The 21,973-nt window shown below is 46.5% G+C and overlaps 1 protein-coding gene across 7 annotated transcripts in view; it reads left to right on the top strand.

Annotated features, from left to right (window-relative positions):
- Positions 1–384: 384 nt before the first annotated feature.
- Positions 385–21,973, top strand: part of LOC146808630 (uncharacterized) — a 320,797-nt gene continuing 299,208 nt past the window's right edge. For 4 of the 7 annotated variants that reach the window (XM_085623655.1, XM_085623659.1, XM_085623660.1 and 1 more), the window contains exon 1: positions 563–701. The gene's annotated coding sequence lies outside the window, so the exon portion shown is untranslated. Of the gene's footprint in view, positions 521–562; positions 702–2,025; positions 2,136–21,973 lie in introns of those variants that run through there. The other 3 variants (XM_085623656.1, XM_085623657.1, XM_085623658.1) reach the window with 3 other exon arrangements.

Raw genomic sequence — 21,973 nt, forward strand, 5'->3', positions numbered from 1 at the left:
GGGGGTTAAGAAAAAATGTCGGGGGGAGGGGGGGGCTGGATCTTTAAGCAATAGGCAGAGTGGAGCTGCAGGGGCTCTTAGAAGGGGTGAAACAGCGAGGCCTCATTAACATGCAAATGATCTTTGAAAGACCTGTGAAGTGCTCGGGTGCGGCGGTGTGTGTGCCCGGGAGCTGTCTCATTCCGGGCTGACACACACGACGGGAGGGGCTGAAGCCCTTTGAGTCCAATGGCTGTTGCGCGCCTGGTGCACCCCCCGTCCGAGGTAAAAAGGGGCGGAGCCTTGACACACCCACAGAAGTTGCAGGGTATCAAAAGGGGGCATGGCCGGGTATAGATAAAGTGAGGACACCTGCAGCTGACTGAGCCCCCATTCGCGCCCACTAACCCCATCTCAAAACCCCCCCAGTGTCGGTTCCTCCAGTGGAAGCATCCAAGGCACAGAGGAAGGGAGAGGGGGAATGACTCCCGAACAGGTCAGGACAGGAGGGCGTGGCCTCCGGGGGACAGGTGAGAACCAGGTACGGGGGCCCGCCCTGGAGGGAGGAGGGACAGGTAGATGCTGGGGCGGGAGGGCTCTCGAGGTAACTGGTGAAAGTGAACGCACTAGTGTCATATAGCGCCTGGAAGAGAAGGCTGCAGCACGGAGGGCACCTGGAGGAGACCTCATTCCCTCAGCATCACCCTCCGGCCCTGGGGACGGTAAGACTGACTGCTCTAGTTTGGAGTGGACCCCCTCACCCTCAGCTACTGCCAGGGCCTCCCTGTGCCCTCCTCACCCTCCCCTACTGCCAGGGCCTCTCTCTGCCCTCCTCACCCACCCCTACTGACAGGGCCTCTCTGTCCCCCTCCCCTACCGCCAGGGCCTCTCTGTGACAACCTCACCCTCCACTACTGCCAGGGCCGCTCTGTGACCACCTCATCCTCCACTACTGCCAGGACCTCTCCGTGCCTTGTTCACCCTCCCCTGCCAGGGCCTCTCTGTGCCCTCCTCACCCTCCCCTGCCAGGGCCTCTCTGTGACCACCTCATCCTCCACTACTGCCAGGACCTCTCTGTGCCTTGTTCACCCTCCCCTGCCAGGGCCTCTCTGTGCCCTCCTCACCCTCCCCGGGCCTCTCTGTGCCCTTCTCACCCTCCACTACTGCCAGGAGCTCTCTGTGCCCTCCTCACCCTTCCCGGGCCTCTCTGTGCCCTTCTCACCCTCCCCTACTGCCAGGGCCTTTCTGTGCCCTCCTCACCCACCACTACTGCCAGGGCCTCTCTATGCCCGCCTCACCCTACTGCCAGGGCCTCCCTGTGCCCTCCTCACGCTTCACTACTGCCAGGGCCTCTCTCTGCCCCCTCACCCTCAACTACAGCAGGGCCTCTCTGTGCCCTCCTCACCCTCCACTACTGCCAGGGCCTCTCTATGCCCTCTTCACCCTCCACCACAGCAGGGCCTCTCTGTGCCCTCCCCACCCTCCACTACTGCCTGGGCCTCTCTGTGCTCTCCCCAGCCAGGTCCTCTCTGTGCCCTCCTCACCCTCCCCGGGCCTCTCCGTGCCCTTCTCACCTTCCCCTACTGCCAGGGCCTCTCTCTGCCCTCCTCACCCTCCCCGGGCCTCTCCGTGCCCTTCTCACCCTCCACTACTGCCAGGGCCTCTCTGTGCCCTCCTCACCCTCAACTACTCCCAGGGCCTCTCTGTGCCCTCCTCACCCTCCCCTGCCAGGATCTCTCTGTGCCCTCCTCACCCTTCACTTCCGCCAGGGCCTCTCTGTGCCCTCCTCACCCAACACTACTGCCAGTGCCTCTCTGTGCCCTCTTCACCCTCCCCTGCCAGAGCCTCTCTGTGCCCGCCTCACCCTTCAATACTGCCAGGGCCTATCTGTTCCCTCCTCACCCTCCCCTGCAGGGTTCGCCCATAGCTCCCAGCCCTCCCCTGACTGGGCCCCTTTCCTCCCCCACACTGGCCGAGTGTGCCAACGAGGCGTCGAGCTCCCTGAAGCCAGACCTCACTCCGTGCCATAAGACTCGAACATTTCTGTGTTGTTGCATCATTTTGGTGCCAGGGCTCCGTCACCAGCTGCTGAAGTTCTGCTGGCACCAGGGCAAGGGGTACCAAGGGTCTGATTAGAGGGGTTCCAGCGGCTGAAGGTAAACTTAAGTAGGGTATCCCAATATGCCAGGGCTATGTTGCTACATCCCTGCACAGGCTCTCCTTATGCCAGGGCTCTGTTGCTACATCCCTGCATGGGCTCTCCTCATGCCAGGGCTCTGTTGCTAAATCCCTGCTTGGGCTCTCCTTATGCCATGGCTCTGCTACCATATCCCTGCAGTGGCTCTCCTTATGCCAGGGCTGTGCTGCTACACCCCTGCACGGCTCTCCTTATGCCAGGGCTCGACTGCTACATCCCTGCACGGCTCTCCTTATGCCAGGGCTCGACTGCTACATCCCTGCACGGCTCTCCTTATGCCAGGGCTCTGCTGCTACATCCCTGCAGTGGCTCTCCTTATGCCAGGGCTGTGCTGCTACACCCCTGCACGGCTCTCCTTATGCCAGGGCTCGACTGCTACATCCCTGCACGGCTCTCCTTATGCCAGGGCTCTGCTGCTACATCCCTGCACGGCTCTCCTTATGCCAGGGCTCGACTGCTACATTCCTGCATTGACACTCCTAATTCCCGGGCTCTGCTGCTACATCCCTGCACGGCTCTCCTTATGCCAGGGCTCTGCTGCTACATCCCTGCACGGCTCTCCTTATTCCCGGGCTCTGCTGCTACATCCCTGCTCAGGCTCTCCTTGTGCCAGGGCTCTATTGCTATATCCCTGCACGGGCTCTCCTTATGCCAGGGATTGGCTGCTACATCCTTGCATGGGCTCTCCTTATGCTAGGGCTCTGCTGCTTTACCCCTGCATGGGCTCTCCTTATGCTATGATTGCTGTGCTATAACCCTGCGTGGACTCTCCTTATGCCCGAGCTCTGCTGCTACATCCCTGCTCAGGCTCTGCTTATGCCAGGGCTTGGCTGCTTCATCCCTGCACAGCTCCCCTTATGCCAGGGCTCTGTTGCTACTTCTCTGGATGGGCTCTCCTTATGTTATGTTATGGTAACTGTATGTGTATAGCGCATTATTGCCCTGAGGCGTGTAATGTATGAACTGCGAGTGTCCGTCAGGTTGGCATGCGAGTTATCTGGATTTGATTAGCCAGGTCTTTACAGCCCTCCTGAAAGAGATGAGACTAGATTCATTTCTTATGCAGAGAGGAGGTGTATTCCATATTTCGGATGCTTCCAGCAGAATCCTCTTTCCACCCGAGCTTGTCTTTTTAAATCTCGGTTGTACCAATAGGTTGGCAGTGGCTGAACGAAGCTTCCTAGCAGGAATGTACCGGTTAAAACTTGATTCAGGAAGTCAGGACCAAGATTGTGAACTGCCTTATAGGTTGGACCCAGCACCTTCAAGGTTACTCTTTGCGTAACAGGAGCCAGTGCAGCTCTTTCGTGTTTTGGGCAACGGAACTGAATTTGGGGATTTTCAGTAGAAGCCGGACCGCTGCGTCCTGCAGGACCTGAAGCCTATTTAGGTTGTACTTGTGGGTGGTCAGAAGCAGACTGCTGCAATAATCTGTTTTAGACAGAATTAGTGAGGTAACTATTGTTTTTGTAGGTTGGCAGGTATGAAAGGTAGAACCTTTTAAATTATTCTAAAGGTGTTAAATGTAGAGGAGGTAAGTTTATTTACGTGATATGTGACATCAAGTTTAGTGTCAATAATAACACACAGATTTTCCGCCTTCTCCACTGGGAGGGGAATCGGGCCCATGGTGGTTGGCGAGGCTGACGGATCCCAAAAATTTGTTTTTGGTCCAAACAGTAGGACCTCTGTTTTTTTCTGAATTCAATTAAGGCAATTTGTATCCATCCAATCGGGGACAGCTATCCCGCAGTTCTGAAATCTGTTTCCAGTATTGTCATCATTTTTCCCTTCGGAGACAACAACTTGGGTATCGACAGCATAGGATGTGAGTGAAAAGTTCTTATCAGATCTGCTAAAGGGGAAACAGAAATGTTAAAAAGAGTGGGGTCAGCGAGGATCCCTGTGGGACTCCACATGGCAGCGAGAACGAGTGAGAAGAAAGATTTTCTAACTTTACTACTTCCTCCCGGTCCGCTGAGTAAGATTTTAGTAAGTTCCACGCCTGACCTGTGACTCCACAGGTGTTTAGGCGACTTAGAAGTAATTTATGGTTGACAGTGTCAAAAGCTGCCGAGAGCTCTAGCAGGATCAGGGCGGCCCCTCTTCCCTGCTCTAGGGCTTGTCTGGTCTCTTCGGTTGCCTTGAGCGGTGCTGTCTCCGTACTGTGTCCCGTCCGAAACCCAAATTGTGTTTTATTAAGGATTCTGTTGGTCTCGATAAAAGGAACCAATTGTTCATTCAGAAATGTTTCCGCTATTTTGGCTGGTAGTGGGGGACGGGAAATCGGCCGATAGTTGCGGGTCTTTCTGATCCAGAGAAGCCTTTTTTAGGAGAGGGGTCACAACTGCCTTTTCCAGATCTTAGGGAAGAGGCCTGTTTGACACACACTTTGATAAATAGGTGTTAGTTTAGACGCAACAATTTCTGCTGCCAGCTTAGTTCCATTTGTCGGGCACGGGTTATGTGGTGAGCCCGAGGTAGTGGTGTTTAATAAGGTTATAATATGGTGGAGAAGCAAATTCAGTCAAGGCTTCAGTTATATTGATGGGGTGATTGCCCTCGATAGCGGGTGCCAACGTGGTACCTACTTTACCATCTGAGAAATGATTGTTGATTGCTTCTACTGTTTCCAGAAAGAAGTCTGCCAGTGAATTACAAAAGGACTGACTGACGGTCATAGTTTTTGTGTTGTGATCAGTTAATTGCGTTACTGTGTGGAAAAGCTCTTTAATCTAGTTTGTTGCCTCCTCAATCTTCTTTGTGTGATATTCTGCCTTAGCTTTTACAATAATATCTACAACAACAATAGCAAGGAGTGTCCCGGCGCTATCTTAACCCCAGAACACACTAGATGAAGGGACAGCCAGCGGTAGCTAACTAGTCTGCGACTACTGTTGAAAAAGCCAGGTCTTTAAGCTTTGCCTAAAGATGAGGAGATCACGTTCTTGTCTAAGGGAAAAAGGGAGACTATTCCATAATTTTGCCGCTACTACTTGAAAGAAGCGACCTCCTTTGTAAGAAGGGTAAAACTTAGGCACAATTGTCAGCCGCTGGGATGAAGATCACAGCGTTCTGAGCGGTTTAGTAGGGCTGAATTTTGTTCCTATTATACGGGACACAATGGTATTTAGGGCCTTAAAAGTTAGGACCAGGGAATTAAAAAAGACCCTTTGTCTCACTGGTAACCAGTGCAGGGATCTAAGGTGGGAAGACATGTGTGACCTGGGTTCGACCATGAGCACGGACCTAGCTGCCGCATTTTGAACTACCTGTAGGCGGTTCAGTAAGTAGTCCGTAAGCCTCAGGTACAACACGTTTACGTAGTCCAACCTTGATATGATCAGGGCCTGGACCACAGTTTTCCTGTGAGGAATAGGAAGCAAAGGAAGGAAATTCCTCATCATTTTTCAAAGACCGAAGCAGGTGCCAGCAACCGGTTGAACCTGGGATTTCATAGTCATGTCGAAATCCAACTTCACTCCTAGATTTTCTCGCAGTGGAAACTGGTCTCTCAGGTGGAGATAGATTTTTAGGCCACAATTGACGCCACTCGTCGCCTGGAGTATGTCCAAAAAAGATCATTTCCGACTTGTCAGAGTTGCAGAGCAACTGATTTTGCCTAAACCAGTCGAACACCTTGGTTAAGCAAGCATTGACTTCATTACCGTTAACCACCTCATCCTTCTCTCAGGTGAACATCAATTGCGTGTCATCTACTTATGATATAAATTTTGCCCCGTATTGTTCAGCTAAAGGAGCAGGAGGAGCCATACATATATTAAACAGGGTCAGACATCCCTGCACAGTCTCTCCTTATCCAGGGATCTCCTGCTACATCCCTTCACAGCCTCTCCTTATGCCAGGGCTCTATTGCTACATCCCTGCATGTGCTCTCCTTATGCCAAGACTCTGCTGCTACCTCTTTGCACAGGCTCTCCTTATGCCAGGGCTCTGCTGCTACCTCTCTGGATGGGCTCTCCTTATGCTAGGGCTCTGCTGCTACATCCCTGCACAGGCGCCCCTTATGCAAAGTCTTGGCTGCTGCATCCCTTCATGTGCTCTCCTATGCCAGGGCTCTATTGGTACATGCCTGCATGGGCTATGCTGGGCCCCGCTGCTACATCCCTACACAGGCTCTCCTATGCCAGGGCTTGGCTATTACATTACTTCATTGGCTCTCCATATTCCAGAGCTTTGTTGCTACATCCGTGCACAGGCTCTCCATATGCCAGGGCTCTGCTGCTACATCCCTTCATGTGCTCTCCTTGTGTTATGGCTTTATTGCTACATCCCTTCATGTGCCCTGCTTATGCCAGGGTTCTGTTGCTACATCCCTGCACAGGCTCTCTTTTTGCCAGTACTCTGTTGCTACATCCGTGCATGGGCTCTCCTTTTGCCAGGGCTCTGCTGCTATATTCCTGCACAGGCTCTCCTTATGCCAGGGATCGGCTGCTACATCTCTGCATGAGCTCTCCTTATGCCAGGGCTCAGCTGCTACATCTCTGAATGGTCTCTCCTTATTCCAGAGCTCTATTGCTACATCCTTGCTCGGGCCCTATTTGTCCCACAGCTCTGTTGTTACATCCCTGCACGGGCTCTCCTTATGCCAGAAATTCATTGCTACATCCTTGCTCGGGCTCTCCTTATGCCAGGGCTCTGTTGCTACATTCGTGCATGGGCTCTCCTTAAGCCAGAAATCCATTGTTACATCCTTGCTCGGGCTCGACGTATGCCAGGGATCTGTTGCTACATCCCCACACAGGCTCTCCTTATGCCAGGGCTCTCCTGCTATATCCCTGCACTGGCTCTCCGTTTTCCAGGGCTCAGCTGATACATCTGTGCATGGGCTCTCCTCATGCCAGGGCTCTGCTGCTAAATCCCTGCAGGGCTTTCCTTATGTCAGGCCTCTGCTGCTACATCCCTGCATGGGCTCTCAATATGCCAGGGCTCTGCTGCTACCTCTCTGGATGGGCTCTCCTTATGCCAGGGCTCTGCTGCTACATCCCTGCACAAGCTCTCCTTATGCCAGAAATCCATTGCTACATCCTTGCTTGGGCTCTCCTTATGCCAGGGCTCTGTTGCTACATTCCTGCACGGGCTCTCCTTATGCCAGAAATCCATTGCTAAATTTTCTGATTGGGCTCTTCTTATGCCAGGGCTCTGTTGCTACATCCTACACAGGCTCTAAATGTACCAGGGCTCTGCTGCTACCTCTCTGGATTGGCTCTCCTTATGCCAGGGCTCTGCTGCTACATCCCTTCACGGTCTTCCCTTTTGCCAGGCCTCTGCTTCTACATTCCCACATGGGCTCTCATTATGCCTGTGCTCTCCTGCTACATCCCTGCACTGGCTCTCTTTTTGCCAGGACTCTGTTGATACATTAGTGCACGGGCTCTCCTTTTTCCAGGGCTCTGCTGATACACCCCTGCACGGGGTCTACTTATGCCAGGGCTCAGCTGCTACATCTCTGCATGGGTTCTCCTTACGCCAATGTTAGGCTGCTACATCTCTGCAAGGATCTCCTTATGCCAGAGCTCTATTGCTACATCCCTGCCCAGTCTCTCCGTATTGTGTTGTAATTGTATTTATATAGCGCTTACTACCCCTGACGAGGAATCAAAGCGCTTTTTGGGCGAGTAGCACGCTACTCCGGAACCCAAAAAGGATTAGAATTGAATTAGTATAGTGAATATGAAATTAATTAGAGAGGTGGATATGTTAGTCTGTTATATGGAATTAGAAGGATAGAGGAGGGATAGAAGAGTAAAATGTTTGCATTTATATAGCACTTGCTACCCCTGATGAGGTGTTGAAGCGCTTTTTTGGCGAGTAGCACACTACTCTGGAACCAGAAAAGGATTACTGGAAATTAGTCTAGGAAAATATGAAATTAATTTGAGCGGTGGACATGTTAGTCTGTAATTTGGATTGAAAAGGATAGTGGAGGGATGGAAGAGGGAAGGGTTTGCATTTATATAGTGCTTGTTCCCCTGATGAGTTCAAGCTTCAAGTTTAATTTTTATTTGCATAGTTACTAAAAACCATTGCAACATTTTAAAATAAGCAGTAGAACTAGTATTGTACACCATTAAAATCAATAAAACACGTGCTAAGAAATGCTGTACAGTGGTTAAAATTGTCAGTGCGGGCGTTAGCCCGAATCATAGGTTCACAGAATAAAGTGCAGTGCGGTCACTAAAAGTGTTACTGATGCCAGACGTGCGCGTGGTGAAGTGCCGTATAGTGCATATTGTTCGATTGATAGGGCCTGCTCAGAGTTTATGCAACAAAAAGCTGCTCCTTCCTTGTTGCGATCGAGAGAAGCCGCACCCAGTTTGCGGGCGAATTGCTCCACAGTCAACGTATTACTTGTGTGGCCGAAGTTGGGTTGTTATTTTAGGCATTTTGTGCACGGCCAGCATAAGAAAGTTTACCATTCTGCAGTTCAGTTGCGTGTCCCCCGGATTGAAGCATGCCGGCACCGCTTGCCTCCTTGTGTGGATGCCTTTCTGCTTAAAGGGGGCTTTTAACAACTGTGACCGTTCTGGCTGCGATTCCTTGCATGTGCAGATTCATCTTCAGTACTGCACAGCCTGCAAGTGCTTGGGTTGTTGCCCTCAGCCAAGGTGGGAGGTGCTGAGGGCATGGGAGAATGCCCGGTCTGCGCCTCAGAAATGTTATTTTTATTGGTTTAGGACAACCCTGATTGAAGTACTTTTGCGGTGCAAGTGTTTTGTAGGAATTTAGGGTCATCCGGGCATGAGATCTGGCAGAGACGGTTGATGAGGTGTTAAAGCACTTTTCGGCGAGTAGCAAGCTACTCTGGAACTCAAAAAGGATTAGTGGTGAATTAGTGTTGGGGAATATGAGATTAATTTGATTTGAGCGGTGGACATGTTAGTCTGTTATTTGGATTGTAAAAGGAATAGAAGAAGGAAGAGTCTATAAAGGTTTCTTTGTTGGTTTTTTTTAGATCTAAGCAGTAGGGGGGTTTGGGATGAGTATAGGGGAGGTGGTGGGGGAAGTCAGAGGGAAGGGTTTAGAAAGGCTTGTTAGGAAGATCTGAATAGTAAAAGAGGTATGAGATAATACAAGACTGGGCATTGGAGGTAAGAGTCTAGAAAGGGTTATTTTGGGGATAATAGTAGTGGTATGGGGTTTGGGATGAATGGGAGAGTGGGGTTAGAGGATATGCTGAGAGAGGTATAGGGTGAGATGTAGGGTAGTGCATTGGAGATACTGAATTAGAAGCAAAGTAATAAATATAAAGATTCATCAGTACATGGAAGGTATATCTGTATAAGGAAGGTAATATATGTAGATTAAAGTTGCATTTAATGAACTCAAACTTTCAAGTGTTGCTGAACTTTGAATTAATTTATTTGTCTTTTTTGTACTTCAATAGTGAAGCAATTGTAGATCAATAGTTATGATGAAAGATTTACTTATTTATGCAATCACTTATACCCATGTTAAACATAGAATAATGTAACTATAAGTAATATATACATTTGTTAAGGAGAACTAACAAATATCTAGATCTTTAAAAACAGTTATGATTCATGTTCATACACAGCAATACACATATATAGTTACAGATCTATAGTCCAAATAGATGCTCATATGCAGAGGGATACACTGTATATTTATGTTTGAGTACGGTGGTTATGTGGAGAAGAGCCAAGTCTTGAGTAGTTGTCCATGGATCGTATGTTGGGGGTTACAGAGTTCCATAGTTTGGCTGCTTGTACAGAGAAGGTGGCACCCATGGTTTTTCTCCCGTATGGTGGGGTTTTGAGGCGAGGTGCCAGTCTGGAGAGGAGGTTCCTTCTTGAATGTTTTTGGTGATTTCATTCCTGATGAAGAGCGGCCTGGTCCATGTATCGCTATTGTATTTTGCATCCTCCCTGGAGCTCTGTTTCTTGCTGCTCAACCCGTGTGAATGTGCTGTGTGGGAGGATGGAGTGCGTGGTGATGGAATGGAATGCCAGGGCGCCTGCGAGGTGGAGAGGGCCAGCTGGAGTACGGACTGAGCAGCAGGGAGGCTGCTACTGGTGGGGCTGACCTAAGATATAAGCTAAGAACCTATAAATATACAAACCTCCAACTAAGACCAATAATCATCTTATAAACTTACACTTCGGCTAATGGACTTCATTATTACAGAATCCTTTTCTGGGGTCACGCGCTGTGCATTTGAATATGCAGTGGTGTTTTGTTCCTTGGACAGGATGGGTTGAAATGTGGATGAGTCGGCCAACAGGTTTTGTAGCACCCTGGCCCACCAGTGCTTCCCCGTTTATCTGGATGTACACACAGCATTGTTTCGTGAGGATGTGTGGGGATGATCAAGTCGCGGCCATGAAGATGTCACCAATGGGCACATCTGCTAGTCCTTATGCCAGGGCTCTGTTGTGAAACCCATGCATAGGCTTTTCTTATGCAAGGGCTCTGCTGCTATATCACTTCATGTGCCCTCCTTATGCCAGAGTTCAGTTGCTACATCCCTGCTTGGGCTCTCCTTATGCCAGAGCTCATCTGCTACATCTCTACACGGGCTCTCCTTATGCCAGGGCTCTGTTACTACATCCCTGCACGGGCTCTCCTCATGCCTGGGATCTCCTGCTATATCCCTGCGCAAGCTCTCTTTATGCCAGGACTCTGTTGGCACATCTGTGCATGGGCTCTCCTTTTGCCAGGGCTCTGCTGCCATTCCTGCACGGGGTCTCCTTTTGCCAGGGCTCAGCTGCAACATCTCTTCACAGGCTCGCCTTATGCCAGGGCTCTGGTACTACATCCCAGCACAGGCTGTCATTATGCCAGTGCTCTCCTGCTATATCCCTGCAAGGCTCTCTTTTTGACAGAGCTCTGTTGCTACATCTGTGCATGGGCTCTCCTTATACCAGGGCTCTGCTGATACATCCCTGCACAGGCTCTCCTTATGCCAGTGCAACACTGCTACATCCTTGCACGGGCTCTCCTTATGCCAGGGCTCGGATACTACATCCTTCCATGGGCTCTCCTTATGCCAGGTCTCAGCTGCTACACCCCTGCATGGAATCTCTTTATGCCAGGGCTCTGCTGCTACATTACCTGCACTAGCTCTCCTTATGCCAGGCCTCAGCTGCTACATTACCTGCATTGGCTCTCCTTATGCCAGGGTTCAGATGCTACATCCTTGCATGTGCTCTCCTTATGCCAGTGCTCTGTTGCTTCACTCCTGCATGAGCTCTCCTTATGCCAGGGCTCTGGTGCTACATCCCTGCACATGCTCTTCTTAAGCCAGGGCTCTGTTACTACATCCCTGCATAGGCTTTCCCAATGCCAGGTCTAGGCTGCTACATCTCTGCATGGGCTCTCTTTATGCCAGGGTACTGCTGCTACATCTCTGAATGTGCTCTCCCTGTGCCAAGTCTCTGCTGCTACACCCCTGCATGAAATCTCTTTATGCCAGGGCTCTGCTGCTACATTTCCTGCACTGGCTCTCCTTATGCCAGGCCTCTGCTACTACATTACCTGCATTGGCTCTCCTTATGCCAGGGTTCAGATGCTACATCCTTGCATGTGCTCTCCTTATGCCAGTGCTCTGTTGCTTCACTCCTGCATGAGCTCTCCTTATGCCAGGGCTCTGGTGCTACATCCCTGCACATGCTCTCCTTAAGCCAGGGCTCTGTTACTACATCCCTGCATAGGCTCTACCAATGCCAGGTCTAGGCTGCTAAATCTCTGACTGGGCTCTCTTTATGCCAGGGCGCTGCTGCTACATCTCTGAATGTGCTCTCCCTGTGCCAAGTCTCTGCTGCTACACCCCTGCATGAAATCTCTTTATGCCAGGGCTCTGCTGCTACATTACCTGCACTAGCTCTCCTTATGCCAGGCCTCAGCTGCTACATTACCTGCATTGGCTCTCCTTATGCCAGGGTTCAGATGCTACATCCTTGCATGTGCTCTCCTTATGCCAGTGCTCTGTTGCTTCACTCCTGCATGAGCTCTCCTTATGCCAGGGCACTGGTGCTACATCCCTGCACATGCTCTCCTTAAGCCAGGGCTCTGTTACTACATCCCTGCATAGGCTCTCCCAATGCCAGGTCTAGGCTGCTACATCTCTGCATGGGCTCTCTTTATGCCAGGGCACTGCTGCTACATCTCTGAATGTGCTCTCCTTATGCCAAGGCTCTGCTGCTACACCCATGCATGAGCTCTTGTTATGACAGGGCTCGCCTGCTACACCCCTGCATGAGCTCTCCTTATGCCAGGGCTCTGCTGCTAAATCCCTGTACAGGCTTTCCTTATGCCAGGGCTCTGTTACTACACCCATGCAGAGGCTCTTCGTATGTAATGGCTCTGCTGCTATGTCACTTCACATGCTCTCCTTATGCCAGAGCTCAGTTGCTACATCCCTGCTCGGGCCCTCCTTATGACAGGGCCAGTAGCGGCTGTTACCAGACCTGGGTGGTGGTTTTGGAGGTGCAAGGGGGGCTAAAAAAGTTAATGAAAAACCCACTTACCTGTGATGACCAGCCACCGCCTCTCCACCGTCCTCTTCTTCCTGTCTCCAGTCTGGCAGCAGGAAGCAGCAAGAAGCACCCGGTCTCCCAGGCACTGCTGAGCCAATCACAACGCCTCAATGTAGTGTTTTGATTGGTCTGAGTGCCATGGTTCAGATGGGGACTGAGAGGCTGCGCATGTTCCTCACCAGGTTGTGAAGTGCAGCTTGGTGGGGAACATGCAAAGTGCGCATGACTGCTGGGGCAGCCTAAGAACGCCGGCCAAGCAGTCGTGCGCACTTAAGGACTGCAAACAACCCCTCTCTGGCCAGCCCCACCCCGGGAGCCACTGACTGCAGAGGAAAACTAAAAAATAACAATACGTTATTATCATTTTATTTTTCCTTTTGAGTACTGGGCGATGCTCCTCCGCCATGCACTTACTCTCCTTATGCCAGGGCGCGACAGCTACATTTCTGCATGGGCTCTCCTTATGCCAGGTCTTTGCTGTTACATCTCTGCACTGGCTCTCCTTATGCCAGGCCTCAGCTGATACATTCCCTGCACAGGCTCTCCTAATGCCTGGGATTAACTGCTACCTCCCTGCTCGTGCACTCCTTATGCCAGAGCTCAGCTGCTACATCCCTGCACATCTCTCTGTATGCCAAGGTTTCGGCTGCTAAATTTCTGCATGTTCTCTCCTTATGCCAGGACTCCGCTGTTACATCCATGCACTGGCTCTCCTTATGCCAGGCCTCAGCTGCTACATTACCTGCATGGACTCTCCTTATGCCAGAACTCAGATGCTACATTCTTGCATGTGCTCTACTTATGCCAGTGCTCTGCTAGTGCACCCATGCATGAGCTCACCTTTTGCCAGGGCTCTGCTGCTACATTCCTGCACGGGCTCTCCTTATGCCAGGACGCTGTTGCTACATTTCTGCACGTGCTCTCCTTATGCCAGGGCTTTGCTGTTACATCCCTGCACTGGCTCTACTTATGCCAGGCCTTGGCTGCTGCATTCCCTGCACAGGCTCTCCTAATGCCTGGGCTTAACTACTACATCCCTGCTCGTCCTCTCCGTATGCCAGAGCTCAGCTGCTACATCTCTGCATGGCTCTCCTTATGCCAGGCCTCAGCTGCTACCTCCATGCATGGGCTCTTCTTATGCCAGAGCTCGAAATATGCTGGAGGTTTGCATAGACTCCATTAAATGAGAGGTTCACGTTCCTTTATCCCAGGGACCCAGTTATCGGCGGCGCGACTGGTGCAGTGACACCGAGGCCTAAGCTGCCCTCCACTGGCTTCAGTTTACTTTGATGCTCATTGGCAGGTGCGCGAGGTAGGGCACCCCAAACCCATTCTTGATGGGGTCACATGCCTGGGTATTTGTGGGCCTCGTGACGTTTTTGATGTCACTGGGGTAACAATGACGTCCTGAGGGGGCACCGGGGGTCCAGGTCTGAGGTCAGATTCTGTCACTTTGGGTCACACATGCCCGACATGCATGAAGGGCTGATGGAGTCAAGTGCCAACTTATCTACTCTCTGGCACTTGGTGCTGGAAGTAGGGGTGCGGTAGGAACTTCACCCACCCTCCGCCCTTCCCCCACCTCCAGATGAACTGGAGAGATTCAGCAGGTGAAAGGTCATTGTGCCTTTAATACTGCTTCCTGATGCAGGCTGTGGTGTGTTCAGAGGTCAAAGGTTGGCAGTAATTAAGCCAGAGGGACACACTGCTTTTATAAAATTCTAATGCATCTTTTCATGCACCTCAGCTTTCAGATGTGTCTGTCTGCAGAGGGAAAACATTTTCTTTAACTACACGTGATTGCACCTGGGAGTTGGGAAATAAAACTGTAGTGTAGTTCCTATAGTACCCTATGCAGGACCTGCACTTTTGGATAACATACACTGTGAGCCTGGTGGTAGACTGGCTCTGAGCACCCCCACCGCGTATGTTAGACTGTTTGTGTTACCTAGCTCACAGTGCCACTAGAATCTCCTTGTTATCAGAGAGATTAGTTTCTGGCAACCTCAGAACACGACAAACCCTGATTCCTCAGATTCGTGGAAGCAATGCACTACTTTTCGCTCAATCACTCGTGCTTGCTAATTCAGTCTCCAGAGAGATACTCAGAAGAAACAGGCGAGCGTGTTTACAATAAGTATTTGTTGCACAGTTGGTATTCTCATGTGATATATGACCAGCAGTACAGTGAATAAAAGGGGATAGTACAGTTCTACCATTTTGAAATAGTCATGAACATATATATGAATATAAAATGCATTTATAAAATAAAGCGCATACTCCTATGAAGCCTGTCTAGATGTACCTATGTGTACCTAGCATGTGAGTAGGTGCGAAAGAGCCAAGAATCCCCAAGGATTTAGTCGAACCCCATTTCCTTAGTAAAGAAAGAGTGGGACCTCGTCCCGGTCTCGAGTTGGACACCCCGCAAGGGATGGTTAGACCACTGTCAGCTGGAGTGACTGCATGCAGGAACCTCAGCGTCCCTGGTCAGTGTGTCGGCCTTGAAGTCTCGGTTCCCTCTGTCTAATGCTAGCAAGAGGTGCTGTATTTATACAGGAAGCATAGAGTCCCTTTGTTTTATGTTAGCCATTGTTGGCTATGAGGATGACGTATGGGATGAACCGTTTACGAAGATATTAGGAGGGTGGTGTGGAAGGTGGTGTGTAGCCCCTACCAACTTTCCAAGTATCCTAATGAATTATTCATACTGGATGAGCACATCGAAGATGTTTACAGGAGGCCTATTGTTCGGGAAAACCCTCCTTCTGCACCCAAGCCAAAGACTAGATAAGGTTCAGCCCTATTGTGGAGTATAGGGAACTAATGTAGGTGAAAGATTATGCCTATATTAGGGCATCTCAACCATGCCTAAATTAGGGCATCTATACAAAACATATCAAAACCTACGACAAATGCCTCCCAACTTCTCAGATTTATAAACTGCTTGCCGCTTCTAAAGCTTTCAGAATATATATGTGTATAAATGGAGTACAAAGATGACCAAGCCTTTTAAGACTGGGGTGAGATGGGAATGTATATTTTTGAGGAGGATTAAATAAAAACTTGACAAGTTGATTACACTTTGTGTGATGTACACAGGAGTGAGGCTTGATAGTGAGGAGCCCCCTGGTGGTGTGATGACGTAGGCTACGTACATTCATAGTGTCCTCTGCACAGTCATGTACATCGTCCATGCTGCTCAAGCTGAGATAAGTCACATGTCAGATAACAATGTACATGCATAAGTCACAGTGACACATGTGAGATGTGCAGCGTGTGCTTGTAAAGTCCCGATTCACACGGTCCTTGTGTGTAGGATCTCACGAGCAGGAGGTCAGTTCTGAGCCTAGACTCTCACAGGGGCAGACACTACACAGTTGTAAACTACTTCTGCGGGGGGTGTCAAAATATTGGGGTCTCACGAATATCAGAGTAAAGGGTTATTGACTGCAGAACGTGGACCACCAGGAAACTGTGAAAACTGATATATCAATAAGTATAGATGTAATATCCTGAACTACACAGCTGTGTACCTTGAAGGTATATACCTCACTGGGGTACGTGGACGTGAGGTTAGTCATAAATCCAGATTTACCTCTGCATATTTTCCTTTACGATACTTCGGTGGGAGGGATGTTCTAGACTGAATATTGTTGTAAATTACTGTTAATCACTCCATCTTCTGGTAGCTCATCCAAGTGGGCGGTCCCAGGAGAGTGTGAGGGAAGGGTCCTTGGAAGTGTGAATACTTACAAAGAGGCATTATTTGTGTACTTACAAAGCAATTTAAATCCCTTCCCAAATGTATCTGTCCTTCTAAACTTAGACCTGAAGGAACCAGGAGTAAGATGTGTAGTGAGGCTGAGAATATATGCTTAAGGTCCCATCTATTTTTAAAGTTTTAAACAGAGAATTTTATTTTGGAAGAAATGCAACCAAGTACAAACATTCAAATATAATATTGATGTTAATGTAACATTTTTAGAAAGAGGATACAGAATAAAAATCCAAATGTTTGCTTATAGAAAAACGGGTTACAATAACTGTGAAGAAAGGAGGGCAAGGGAAAAAGAAAAAGAGGAAATGCAATAACAACCATATTAAATATACATTGTGAACAAAGGAGAACTTAATATATGCTATACGAATAACTTATTTTAAGTAATAATATCTGTAAAAGAAGTATAATCACAACAAAGAAAGGACGGAAAGTGTGTAATCAAATACATAATCAAATAAATGAATAACATATCCATAGGAACCAATCATGGCGATTTGGGGACTTCTTCCAATGATGTGCGATGTTGGGTAAATTTTAGGGCCGAAGTGTCCAAAAATATAGTCACCGGGGACAATATGTGCTCTCTTTTTAGTAATAAGGACATAGGTGAGACATATGCACGATCAAGTTGATGGTTATAGCAAACACTATATCACCACACCCGAACTGAGAGTTGTAAGGATTGTTTCCAATTTTTTTATATTTGCTGAAAGGCAATTGCAAGTAATAGATCCACAACACTCGTATTAAAAGAGGAAGATGGAAAATGATCTGATAATGTGCCTAGAAAAATGATTTTAGGGGAAAACGAGTAATGAGTGTGGAATATAGCATTAATTTGAGACCAAACCTTTAACCAAAATTGGTGTGTGGGAGGACAAGAAAAGAGCATGTGGTATAAATCAGTATGAGGAGTATAACAGGACCATCAATTTGAGGAAATGGTAGAGTTGAATTTATGTAGGGACATTGGAGTGAACAAAAGTCGGTTATATATAAAGAAAAGTGTTTGAGTTGTGCTTGCTGATCTTGAAGTTTTAGGGAGTTTTAACCATAGTTTATCCCAAAGGGCAGTTGGCCATGAACTGAAGAAATCACGTTCCCATTGAAGTTCTATATTAGTTTTAGTTTTGATCTCAGGAGGTGTATTGAGAAATTTGTAAATTGAAGAGACATCTAACCTGTGCTTCAATTGGAATTCCATAGAGCATATTATCAAGCCCATTATTGCCATTTTAGCTGCAGTTTTCTGCCGCTAAAGCGGCGATAATTTTATCACCTGTCTTGATAATATGCCCCTTAGAAAGTTGTTTACGTAGGAAAGCCTTGTGGTAGAGATGAAAGTCAGGGAAATTAACTCCACCCTGCGATTTAGGACGTTTAAGCATAACGATTGATAAACGTGTTTTTTTCTTATCAATGAAAAGACCGATAGGATGGAGTTAATTTTTTTGAAAAAGTATGCAGGGAAGTTAAGAGGAATAGCTGAAATCGTTTAGAAAATGACAGGAGCAAGCATCAATTTAATAGTATCCAGCCTGCTCCACCACAACACAAAATAAAGGATGCCATTTAGAGATAGATGTAGATAATGTAGATAGAACACAAATCATGTTTAGGGAAAGAGTTTGCTTAATAGAAGGTGCAAACCAAAGACCCACATATATTAATTTTTGGGGAATTCCATGAAAAATTAGTAGATTGAAAATCTTGTTAAAAACATGAAATATTAAGAGGGAGAACCTCACATTTATCATGATCCAATTTATAACCACAAATTAAAGAGAAAGCATTGACTAGAGAAAGCTGGAATAGATTGTTCTGGCTTAGAGAGATATAACAGAATATCATCTGCATTGACACTCATTTTAACATAAAGTTTGTCTTGTTGGAAGCCAAATATGTTGGGATTTTGCTTAATTTTTTGAAGAAAGCGTTCTAACGCAAGGATAAAGAGAAGTGGAGTAAGGGGACATCCGTGACGAACACCTCTCTGCAAAGTGAAATAATTAGAAATGGAACCATTGGCAAAAATAGAGGCTTTGGAGGAAGTATATATTAAAGAAATATAAGAAATGAATTTGGGTCTGAAGCCAAACTAGGATAATGTATGGAGAATAAACGACCAATCCATGAGGTCAAAAGTTTCTTCTGCATCTAGAGAGATAGCTGCCAGTGAATGAGGATATTTGTTAGATTTATGTAATATTTTAAAGAAGGTCCTAGTATTGTCTCAGATATTTCAACCCTTAATAAAGCCAGATTGTTCTTTACAGATAATGGATTTCAGAAGAGGTTCAAGACGAAGAGCAATAATTTTGGCAAATAATTTATAATCAGAATTAACTAGAGATATTGGTCTATAGTTTTTACATAAGTGAGGGTCTTTCCCTTCCTTAGGAATTAAACAAATAAGAGCGTCTTGGAAAGTACCACTGGAGGCGTTAGAAGAAAGGGAAGTAGAGATTTAGAGAAGTAGGAGTAGAATTCTACAATAAATCCATCTGGACCGGGAGCCTTTCCTGTATTAATAAGTTTTAATGCCTGGGAATATCCTTTATGGTGATGTCCCTTTCTAGTGGTGAAAAATCAATATCTGAGGGAAATTGTTTTTGTATTGATGCAAGAAAATTTTCTATGGCAATAGAATCTGGGACGTATTCAGGTGTATAAAGGGAGGAATAAAACTTTTTTAATTCATTCAAAATTTCTAAATTTTTAGTTACAGTGGAAGAGTTGGAGTCTATTACATAATCAATATTGGTGTGATTTTTTTTAATTGTAAGATATAAAGCAAGGCGTTTGCCTGTCTCATTTTGGCCACCATAAAAATGAGCACTGCTACGAGGAGATAGGCGGAAGCATTTTCTGTAGATAACTTATTATATTAAAATGTTAGATTATTCAAGTCTGATACAGAATTAGTTATGGTGTAAAGTGATTCTAATGATTTGATAGTCTTAAGAATTTCATTTGCTTTATGGGAATTTTCTTTTTGGCAACATAAGAGATTATAAAGTCCCTAACTGAAGCTTTAAAAGTATCCCAAACAATAGAGAAAGATGAGACAGAAGATATATTGCGTGAGAAGAAATCCGTAATGAAGTCTTCAAAAGAGGAGATAAACGTTTGATCAGCTAACAAGGCAGTATTAAAGCGCCATCTTATACTATTGTTGTTAATTGGGAATAATTTCAAGTCTAAAATTACAGGAGCTTGGTCTGAAATCAATATAGAGCCAATATCAGCTTGTATTACAGTTTGTGTTAATGCTTTAGAAACAAATAAATAATCTATATGTGATTGTGAGAGATGAGTGGGAGAGAAAAAGGTGTAGTCACGAAGTTGTGGATGGCAAAATCTCAAAGAATCAACAAGAGATCTATGGGAAATAGGGTTTGTGAAGTGTTGATGTATTGAAGAAGGAGCAAAAGGAGTTTTTGATGTACGATCAATATAAGGATCAATAACTAAATTACAGTCCCCACCAAAAATAAGATACGGGGTAGATATAGACATCAGAAGGGTAGAAATATGAGGCCAAAAGTTATTATCTGGTTTGGTAGGGGCATATTCATTAAACAAAGTAATAGGTATACCATCAACTTTAAGGTGGACAATCAACCATCGCCCTTCATCATCAGAGTTCTGGGAAAGAAATGTGATATTGAGTCTTTTATGGCAAAGAATTACAGTCCCACTCCTTTTACTAGTGCCTGAGAAGAAAAAACATTTCCCACCCATTGTTGTTTGAGTTTCAGAACTTCTGAAGCAATTAAGTGGGATTCTTACAGAAATACAATATCCGATTTTAGAGAAAGGACCCTTTGCCTTTTAATAGGTGTACCCAAATCCTTTACATTCAAGGAAATAACATGTAACGTCATTAATCAACTATATATATATTGGAAATAAAAAATTGTACAATATTACAGCAATGCAAGAATATATTAAATAAGAAATTTGCACAGTGAATAATAGGTTCTCCAACAGGAAGGAAATAGAATGTGGAAGGAGGAATATAAAAATAGAAAAGATAAAAAGATAAAAAAAGGAAGAAAAGGGAGAAAGAAAGGAAGAAAAAGTAGGAAAAGAGGGGAAAAACAAAAAGATGCAGAGAAGAAGCAAAAAAGACATTAAAACATACCAAAGACTCAAACATTGATAGAGGGTATTGAAGCCACAAAAGGAAGATGGATGACCAGCCACAAAACTCTAAAAAAAGACCACAAGGGAGGCATCTATTTCCAATAACGGATTATACACTAATGGGTAAATCAGGGGAATGGCACCTATTAGGAGACAACAAAAGGAAAGGAAAGGTAAGCAACTAATCAAACCAAACCTAACATGAAACCATTAAAACATTACAATATAGTACAGGAGAAAAAATAATCAAGCAGAAGATGATCCTGCAAAATCCATGGAATCTTCTTGGCAACTATCAAGGAACTGCTGAAGTAAAGCTAAATCTTCGTACGTTGTTGTTCTGTTTTTATAAGTCACTTTGAAGAGGCACGGATGAAGAAGACCAAATCTAGCATTCAAATTACGTAGAGCTGGATGCATGGCTAAGAAACTTTCCCATTTATCTGCTGTGACTTTTGCACAGTCTTGCAAAAAGAATAACTGGGAACCCTGTCATGATGTGCGCCGTTTGGTTTTGACTGCTTGCAGAACTTCCAACAGATCCGTGTATTCCAAAAAATACAATATTACACCTCTCGGGTAATGATGGGTCGAAGTGTTTTGAGGGAGGTGACCAAGCCTGTAAGCTCACTATATATTTAATGTTGGAGAATCTGGAAAATCAAGAATCTGCGGTAAAAAGGATTGAAAAAAAGAGATGGGACTGGAGCCTTCCAATCCTTCGGCCAAACCGTAAATGCGTAATTTTTGCATCTACTTCGGTTTTCGAGATTTTCAACTTGTTTCTGCAGTTGTAAAATTTCAGATATCATGGGATGAATTTGTTGAGAGGATATTTGTAACGATTCCATCTGATGTTTCATTGAATTAATCTTATTGTTATCCTGCGCTGCAAACCCTCGTACCACAGCTTTAAAAAAATACCTCAAATCCCACCTTCTCTCCAAATACTGGGGTCCGTAATCGCTGCATTCAACCCTTTATTCATCCCCCGTTATTCATTCCCCCCTGACAGTCTTTTTCTGTCTGACTCTTCTCCCCTCCCTCTCTCTCCTAGACTTTTTTTCTCCACTCTAATGCTACCTTCCCTATTTTTAACCCTTACCTCTAGCTCCTCCTCAATCTCCCCCAAACTCATTACTCCCTTCTCCTGTCTTTTGCTCCCTCCTACCCTATTTCACTCAATTGATTCTTCGCTTCCTCACTTAACAGCCCCGATTTCTCCCTCTCCCCCTTTCCTAATTTGAGCTGTGCTGCATGTTTCGGACAATGTATATATGATCAGCCCTATCCCATTTAATCAGCATAAACGAAAGCCTTGTCCCGGGTAAAATGACCCTTCTT

Source organism: Triturus cristatus, chromosome 8, assembly GCF_964204655.1.
Source record: "Triturus cristatus chromosome 8, aTriCri1.1, whole genome shotgun sequence".
Classification (NCBI taxonomy): domain Eukaryota; kingdom Metazoa; phylum Chordata; class Amphibia; order Caudata; family Salamandridae; genus Triturus; species Triturus cristatus.